The sequence below is a fragment of the Palaemon carinicauda genome, chromosome 17, assembly GCF_036898095.1.
Source record: "Palaemon carinicauda isolate YSFRI2023 chromosome 17, ASM3689809v2, whole genome shotgun sequence".
NCBI classification, from domain to species: domain Eukaryota; kingdom Metazoa; phylum Arthropoda; class Malacostraca; order Decapoda; family Palaemonidae; genus Palaemon; species Palaemon carinicauda.
In genome coordinates, this window is record NC_090741.1 from 59,315,193 (window position 1) to 59,325,192 (window position 10,000).

Here is a 10,000-nt window from a genome sequence, read left to right on the forward strand (position 1 = left end):
GTTAAAGTCACAAGAGGTAGGAGAATTAGCACAATATGAGCAAAAGTAATTAGTGTGGAATGGTAGTAGTAGTAGTAGTAGTAGTAGGCCTAATGATAATGGTACTAATATTCTTATGCTTATGATTCAGCTAGTTTCAGTGAAACTACAAAGTTAACGTTTCTTTTAATAAACTCTTTTATTCAACAATCACAAGTTTACTCCGTTTCGTCATCTCTTCGTTCTATTTATTTATATATTCCATAAATAAACGACTAATGTAGAGATGGGTTAAAACTGAGAAGACGATAAATATATGACCTTTTGTTCAACACCGCAGAAATATGTTTACATTTTGAAATAGAGTGGGCACTCGATAGAGCGCATACCTTCGCCTACTTCATATTGTATATCACAAGATCGGCAATTGAATTGTGCACATTTTGGCACTAGTTCCATCCAAATCAGATAAAAATTGACCATGATATGGCAAAAAGACTTTTTATGACCTAATCGTGACCGTGACCTTGACTTTTGACCCAATCACCCCCAAAATCTAATCAAATTGTCCTTGGATCATGGTCAATCATCTCACCAAATTTAATGAGATTTGGTCTAATGGTTTTTGAGTTATGTGAATAACAAACACGTAAACAGACATACAAAAACATACGCCTATATAAACATAGCCTTAAGGAAGTTGTTGTAGGTAATACCAAGAAAAAGAAGACCTCAGTTCACGTTTATAAGAGTAAAAATAAAAACCTCTCCTCAAGTAACATCGTTCTACGGAAGAAGAGTGAATAAGAATTAAAAAATGGTGATCTCAATGCAGGTTATGAGGGGCGCCCATCGAGATTGCTATCCACCGTTCATTACCGTTATGTTTGTCACGCGCTCCTCCGTAACAGTTCATGCAGACTTGATTAACGAACTCCTCCCTCGTCCAGGTACGATTTTTTTTTTCGTCATTTGATATTCTTCTCTCTCTCTCTCTCTCTCTCTCTCTCTCTCTCTCTCTCTCTCTCTCTCTCTCTCTCTCTCTCTCTCTCTATCTGGCGGGAAATTCAAATTGTCAGATATAGTTGATTTGTCGTGGATAGTTTATTGGGTAAGGAATGATAATTTTAACACAAGCCGTTATTTCTTCATGAATATTACTATTTTGTAATCATTGTGCATGTAATATATATATATATATATATATATATATATATATATATATATATATATATATATATATATATATATATATATATATACACATACATAGGCCTATATATCCTTTTCTGAGTGGGGATACCTTAACGTAATGAAAGAGTTTGTGTATCGCCATGATCAGCAAAGCTGTAATAGTTAGGGCCAACCATACTAGATAGGTTTGCTGTGAGCGATCAGACAAAAATCTCCCACCATCACCAATCTGCATTAGCCAGAGTAGTGATGGAAACTGCCCAAACTCCAGACATGAATAATGACATGTCTGAGGCCTTTGTCCTGCAGTGGACTATAAATGGTTATATTTGTTGTGGTTGTAATATATATATATATATATATATATATATATATATATATATATATATATATACACATATATATATATATATATATATATATAAAACAAGGTTAAACAGACATTTTCAAGGCCTGCAAGATTATGATAAAGTCTTCAACTGGTCCCTGCGTTCATTATTATTATTATTATTATTATTATTATTATTATTATTATTATTATTATTATTATTATTATTTCTTTTTTTCTCTCTATCACAGTCTTTCGACTGTGTGGCATTTATAGTGTAGGGTTCCGGTTGGCATCCTGCCCCCTTAGGAGTTCATCACTGTTCTGATTATATGCACCGTTCCTAGGATCCCACTCTTCCTGGAGCTACATCAGCCTCTAGTTTTTTCTAGACTCCTTTTCAAGGATCTTGGGATCGTGCCTAGTGATCCTATGATTATGGGTACAATTTCCACTGGCGTATCCCATATCCTTCTTATTTCTATTTTCCCTCTCCTTTTCTTCAACTCTGGAGTCCTATGGTACTACGACATCAATGGGTGATACTTTCTTCTTGATTTTGTCAATTAACGTCACGTCTAGTCCATTTGCACGTATCACCATATCTGTTCTGATACCATTATTATTATTATTATTATTATTATTATTATTATTATTATTATTATTATTACTTCCGGCGAGGAAAGGAAATAAACTATAAGAAAAGTAAAGAACGATTGAAATGAAATAGTTTAAGAACAGTAATATTAAAACGATTCTTTCATATATAAACTATAACAAATATAAAAAGAGGAAGAAAAATCCGATAGAATAGTGTGCCCAAGTGTACCCTCAAGCAAGCGAACTCTAATCCTGGAAGGCCATGGTACAAAGGCTATGGCACTACCCAAGACTAGAGAATAATGGTTTGATTTTGGAGTGTCCTCCTAGAAGAGCTGCTTACCATAGCTAAAGAGTCTCTTCTACCCTTAGCAAGTGGTAATTAGCCACTGAATAATACATTACAATAATTAACCCCTTCAGTGAAGAAGAATCGTTTCTGTTATCTCAGTGTTATCAGGGATATGAGGAAATAGGAGTATGTGTAAAGAATAATCCAGACTATTCGGTGTATGTGTAGGTAAAGGAGAAACGAGCCGTAACCAGAGAGATAAACAATGCAGTGTTCTTAATTTTTTATTCTTTTTTTTTTCTTTGACCTTTCATGCCTAATCAAAGAGGTTCTTTAGTACTGACTGGCGTTGATGCTTCTCTCCACTCTAAAATATCTAGAACTGTTTCTTCCACGTTAGGAACAGTGTCATGCCTTATCATTTTTCTCATATTTATGTTGATTAGCTAAGTCATACTACTAGTATCTTCGCATGAGTTAAAGTTGAAGAATCGATTCCCTGTGTTTATTTGGGCGCGTTCCTTGCGCCTATTTCCGTGTTAAATTGCTCCAAAAGAATTACCAGTTATATGTCATACGAAAATCCCGTAGGTTTAACGAGACGCCTTTTGTCTGAACGGAAGTGCAGCCTCGGGAGGAAAGGGAATATGAATAAAAATACAGTTTTGTATAGTAATGAGGGCCGTAACTTTATAAGCTCAATGGCTGGAGGTATGTGCGGGAGGAGGTGTGAAGAACGGACCCGGTAGTTAGCGCCTCCTTTCCTGGGTCTATTCTTGTCGAATGGCTCCTGCCAAACCTCACCCTTATCGTATTATCTCATTACGAATAGTAAGTAATGGGTGGAGAGGTGAAACTCCAACTCTACACCTACTCCAGCTAGTTGTAGCACTAGTACCACTGCTATTACTGCTACTATTCCTGTTAGGAGGGCGTCTGAAGATACTTCAAACGCCTACGGAAACGGGGAAGCTGCACGTAAATTATGCAAATTCGGAAAATCTCTCCGGAAGAGTTATTCACTGTAGTTCAGATCCCGGTAGAATAATCTACCGTTTGAAAGGTTAATTCAGGCGTAGAAAACTATTGAGTCATGAAATGTTGCTACGCCAGCCTTGATGCTCAGTTAGATCTGGCAAATTCTCATTTTAATAGCTTTATAATTATTACTTAATAATACCACCTCTATGGACAATTTATCTTTCTAATGTGAAGGCCTATAGGACGAACAGCATATTATTTCTATTGTATTTAATTGAACATGATTATAGAAACTAGGCCTACCCCATGGTGAATTTATGGACTCATGTTATTGTAAATATTGCTATTACTTGCTAAGTTACAGCCCTAGTTGGAAAAGCAGGATGCTATAAGCCCGGGGGCTCCAACAAGGAAAATAGCCCAGTGAGGAAAGGAAACAGGAAAAATGAGATATATTAAGAACAGTAATAACATTAGAATGGAACATTTTAAGAACAGTAACAAAATTAAAATAAATATTTCTTATATAAACTATTAAAACTAACAAAACAAGTGGAAGAGAAAAAAAAATAGTAGTGTGCCCGAGTGTACCCTCAAACAAGAAAACTCTAACCCAAGACAAGTGGAAGACCATGGTACAGAGGCCATGGCACTACCCAAGACAAGAGAACAATCGTTTGATTTTGGAGTGTCCTTCTCTTAGAAGAGCTGCTTACCATAGCTAAAGAGTCTGTTGTACCCTCAACAAGAGGAAAGTAGCCACTGAACAATTATAGTGCAGTAGTCAACCCCTTGAGAGAAGGATAATTATTTGATAGTCCCAGTGTTGTCAGGTGTATGAGGATAGAGGAGAATATGAAAAGAATAGGCCAGACCATTCAATGTATGTGTGGGCAAAGGGAAAATGGACCGTAACTAGAGAGAAGGATCTTATGTAGTACTCTTAACAGTCAAAAGACCGAATAACTTTCTAGCGGTAGTATCTGAACGTGTTTCTGGTGCCCTGCAAATTAACAATTCCACAAGGGGTCCAAATTGCACGTCCCGAACGAGCAGTGAAACAAAACGGCTTTTATATTCTCAACCTCGACGGGTGAACCAACTCGACAGTTTGTCTATTTCGACGAAATTTCCTCGTGTCGAAATGGCTTTTGGCGAAACGTAATTTCGAATACGTGTTCCTTTGGCGAAATGTCTGTGGAATTGGTTAGGATAAACATGGAAGAGGAAAAAAGAATATGTAGACAATTTTCAGAAATTTAAGAAAGGAAGAAAAAGGGTTTTTCAATTTTAGTCACAATGTTAAATCAAGATTTGCAATACGAACTACGTCACCCTTGTAAGCTATGGAGGGGTAATATTTGGAGGAGCCCATAGGTCTACTTGTTGATTCATCAGCAACAATTGCCTGGCCCTCCTTGGTCCTAGCCTGGGTGGAAAGAGAGCTTTGGACCTGATCATTATGTATATGTGGTCAGTATCTAAAACTTTGCCATGTTTCTAAATATAAAACGCACACATTTATAGATTAGTGTATCATTATCTAAACTAGACAAAGATCTAATATATATATATATATATATATATATATATATATATATATATATATATATATATATATATATATAAATATATATATATATATATACCAATTTTGAAAGAGTAAGTCTACACAAACATCAAGGAAAACTTATGCTAAATTAATTTAGTATCTATATGAAACTCTATTAAAAATTATTCTATGAAGGAGTTGACATGTCCTTCATTATAGTGATCTTCCTAATCAGGTAGTTTAATCAGTAGAACTTCAAAAGTTCAAAGTTGGAGCAAATGTTTTTATGTTGACCAGGCTGACATGAGTCTTTTTATAGTTTATATATGACATATCTGTTTTTGACGTTGTTAATAGTTTATATAGGACATTTCTGTTTTGATGCTGTTACTGTTTTTAGAATGATATATTGTTAATTCATTCTCATCATTTATTGATTTCCTTATTTCCTTTCCTCAATGGGCTATTTTTCCCTATTGGAGCCCTTGGGCTTATAGCATCTTGCTGTTCCAACTAGGGTTGTGGCTTGGCTGGTAATAATAATAATAATAATAATAATATAATTGAACTATCATTAAAGAATCTTTCTTTCGTCTGGGACTCGAATCTCATGTTAGTCTCAGCGCCACACCTCCAATCTACATCCGTTAGGCCTATTATCTTCTCATGCGCGAGTATCATTGCTAATAATAATAATCATATCAATAACGATACTTGAGAATGATTATGATAAATCTGAAATTGAAGCCCTGGCCATAGATTCCAGTCGAGTGACGTCGAATAAAGCCTTCGTCACAGAAGATGGCTATGTGGCCATTTGATTTTGTCCCCAACGGAGTCTGGATATCATCTCCCGTCTCTATAATCTAACTTTTCATGTTTCCTTCATTTTTTTTCTTTCTTTTTCCTTCCGCGCGATCGGGGAATAGAATGGAAGTTGGAACTTCTAGGGAGATCTGTGTCATACTAATTACCTCGCCTGATCAGCCATACTTTAGTCTCATTTGATCAGCCACATTATTGTGATCGGATCAAAACATGCAGCGCAGTTAAAGTTCACTGAACGTATACGGGATACAGAAAGGTTTTTAGTTTAAAATTAGAATATATTATCAAATAGGTTTTAAATGCAGGATGGCCCTATTGTATTGAAAGCAGATACACATTTTGAAAAACGGAAGAGTGAAATTAAACGAGAGCAAATGTCTGATAACTGTAAAAGACAAATGACATATGATTTCACTGCATATTAAACTAAATTGCCAGGGTTGAAAGTAAAGCAATGGTACATCTCTGAGCGATAATTCGCACGTGAAATTTCCTCTCTATCGTACGTGGAGAACAATTATGATGCCCATAGAATGGTAATTAAAAGGACTGACACGGGTTCCAACCTAGATTTATTCCAATCTCAATAAGCTTTTAAACGCCCCACCCATATCTTACTTTTTAAACACGTTCCCCCCACGCCACCACCCCCACCGTTAGCACCTCCCTCGAATAAAGTAAGCCGTTGACTTTGGTTGGCTGGGTGTTACAGTAAGGAAGGGCGTGGAAGTCAAAGCCGTTCACGCAGGCAACGGTAGTGCTACTCCTGGTGCTGGTGCTCAGGTCTGGTTCCCTTCGCGGATCACACTTCCCGGGCGACCTCCCCAAGAAGAAGAGGCTTGACGTCAAAAGAAAAAAGAAGTATTAAACCTGATGTGGAGGAAAAGACAAAACAGTATAAGAAGATAAACTTTGGAGGCGCCGTTGTAAAGGCTACGATGCCTCGCCCCAGAACCTGAACCGATAACAAAACAAATTCAGTTCGTTTTCAGACTTCGATGTCTCAATCTTCTGTCCCTCTTTTTAGTTGACTTAGTGGCCAATTTGACATTTTAACACCTGGACTATGTTTAAAACCGTAACCCTGGATAAGTGTATTTTGTGACATCGTCAAAATGTGGTTTGATAACGGAAATAATGTGATTATTCGTCTGTCCGGTGAGGTTGAACATTCGTGGCTCGTTTCAAATTGACACAGGGAACATTATCATTCAGGATTTTGTGGAGCGAAGTGAACTTTAATTACCAGTGTGTATCAAGACATTATCCTGCAAGGAAAGGGAAATTAAAAAAGACTTCAATAAGATAATTTGCGCAAGACAGCGTGAATTCAAAGTGAAATAAGACTATATTTGCTTTCGGATAGAAAAGGTTGGTTTATTTCAATCCCTATTACTTAAGTTTCTGTCAAATGTAATGTTTTGATAAGTGCACAGAATTTTCCTTAGGAATTATAGTTTTAAAACTTATTAGCTAACCGGTTCGCAAGACAAAACTTGGGACCAAGTTGCTAGTCCCAAGTTCCCAACTGGTACTCCACTTTCTCCCTAGGTTTGTGTACTCCAGTCAACATATTACGAGGTACATAATTCATTGGTTACGCTAACAAATACACAGAAGAGCTTTCAAATATTGGAAATGAGACTCGCCATATTTAAAACCGTACATACACGTGTTTATGGGTGTGTGTGTAAAAGTTATGCTGATATTTGCTCGCACTCTTTACTCATAGGATCCTTGCGTTAATGGATTTGAAGAGCCAAGATATTATATTAAATGTGCAGCCTTCCTGCTGTGCCCTGTATCCATTTGGCTGTCCAACTCCTTCAACATGTCCTTCATTTTAACATCCAACCCTGTTTCCTTTCTTCTATCGTGCTGAATGGTCTTCCTGGACCCAGTGCCTGATGACGAGGCTCAAATTCATAAATTTAATCAATTACAGGATAATCGCTTTATTGCTCAATGTTAGATTTATTTAACAAGAGGCCGACGTTACTGGCAACTTCGTGCCTTTATTTATCCAGGGTCCTAGAAGGATCTTAGGCTTGTAAAGTGGAACACTGTAAGAGTAAGGAAAAACAGACGTAGAGAGTGAATTCCAAAGCTTCGTAACTATAAGACTGAATAAATCTCCTCAAATTTGAATTTTGGTTTCAATCAACAATATTACTAATAATGATGATAACAAAAACTCAAAAATTGTGGATAGATAGATAGATAGAAGAAGCAATGGAAAGGAATAGATTGTATATCCAAGGCGTGCAGTGTACTGTGCTGAATATTATTATTATTATTATTATTATTATCATTATTATTATTATTATTATTATTATTATTATTATTATTATTATTATTATTATTATTTGCTAAGATGCAACCCCAGTTGGAAAAGCAGGATTCTATAAACCCAAGGGCTCCATCAGTGAAAATAGCCCAGTGATGTAAGGTAATAAGGAAACAAACAACAAGAAAAGGTTAAGAGCAATAACAACATTAAAATAAATCTTCCATATATAGACAATAAAACTTCAAAATAACCAGAGAAAGAGAAATAAGATAGAACAGTGTGCCCGAATGTACCATCAAGCAAGAGATCTCTAACCCAAGGCAGTGGGAGACCATGATACAGAGGCTATGGCACTACCCAAGACTAGAGAACAATGGTTTGATTTTGGAGTGTCCTTCTCCTAGAAGAGCTGCTTACCATAGCTAAAGAGTCTCTTCTACCCTTACCAAGAAGAAAGTAGCCACTGCACAATTACAGTGCAGTAGTTAACCTAAGAGAAGAAGAATTGTTTGGTAATTTCAGATAAGGAACAAATATATATATATATATATATATATATATATATATATATATATATATATATATATATATAAATGAGGAAAGAGCAGAACGTGTATAGAATAGGTCAGGTTATTCTTTGTATGAGTCGGCAAGGAGGAAATGAGCCGTAACCAGAGAGAAGGATCCAATGTAGTACTGTCTGGCCAGTCAAGGGACCCAATAACTGTCTAGCGGTAGTATCTCAACGGGTGGCTGGTACCCAGGCCAACCTACTACCAGGATACCAGTGGTATCCGGTTTGTACTGGTTGAGCTATTTTTTAGGCGTCGAATTTATCAAACTCCAGTTTATTCAGTTTGAAGGAAAAATCTACTCTTCCCAGTGTAATTAGTGAAAATTCTATTTTATGCTTTTTACTCATTACTTTTCATATATAATTTATTTATTTCCCTATTTCCTTTCGTTGATGATAATAGACATAATGATTAAAATAATAATAATGATTAAAATAATAATGATTAGAATATTTAAAAGAATAATAATTAGAATATTTAGAATAATAATAATGATTGAAATAATAATGATTAGAATATTTAAAATAATAATCAAAATAATAATAATAATTTAAATCATTAAAATAATAATAATTGGAATTATTAAAATAATAATAATTATTCAAATAAAAATAATTAACATGATGATTAGAATAATAATAATGATTAAAACAATGATAATATTTAAGGCGATTGAAATAATAATGATATTAAAATACTCGAAATTATAATAATAATTTTCAAAATAATGAAAATGATAATAATACTCTTTACAATGTGGGAAAATATACAATTCTGTTATGAGCCAACAGTTAATTTTTTATTGACAACAATAATAATAACAATCATAGAATTTGACAGATCTACACGAGAATGTTGCTTCAATCAATGATACTGATAGTGAAAGAAACAGGAAATTGGTGACTTCTAATAATGCTATTAATAATTGAATCACGATGATTATGGAAACATTTTAAAGGTTTATTATTATTATTATTGTTGTTGTTGTTGTTATTATTATTATTATTTATTTATTTATTTATTTTTGTAGTTATTGTTATTTTGAAGGTTTATTATTATTATTATTATTATTATTATAATTAGCTAGGCTACAACCCTAGTTGGAAAAGCAAGATGCTACAAACCCAGGGGCTCCAATAGGGAAAAATAGCCCGGTGAGGAAATGAAATTAGGAAATAAATAAACGGTATAAGAAGTAATGACTAATTAAAATAAAATATTTCAGAAACATTAACATTAAAACAGATATTTCATATATACTGTAAAAAGACTTATGTCAGCCTGTTCAGTATAAAAACTGTTGCTGCAAGTTTGAACTTTTGAAGTTCCACCGATTCAAATACCCAATTAGGAAGATCATTCCACAACTTGGTCACAGCTG

The 10,000-nt window shown here is 34.8% G+C and overlaps 1 protein-coding gene across 1 annotated transcript in view; it reads left to right on the forward strand.

Moving 5' to 3' along the window:
• Positions 1–848: 848 nt before the first annotated feature.
• LOC137656794 (uncharacterized) overlaps positions 849–10,000 on the forward strand; it is a 41,203-nt gene continuing 32,051 nt past the window's right edge. The window contains exon 1 of the mRNA XM_068391092.1: positions 849–929. The gene's annotated coding sequence lies outside the window, so the exon portion shown is untranslated. The remainder of the gene's footprint in view (positions 930–10,000) is intronic.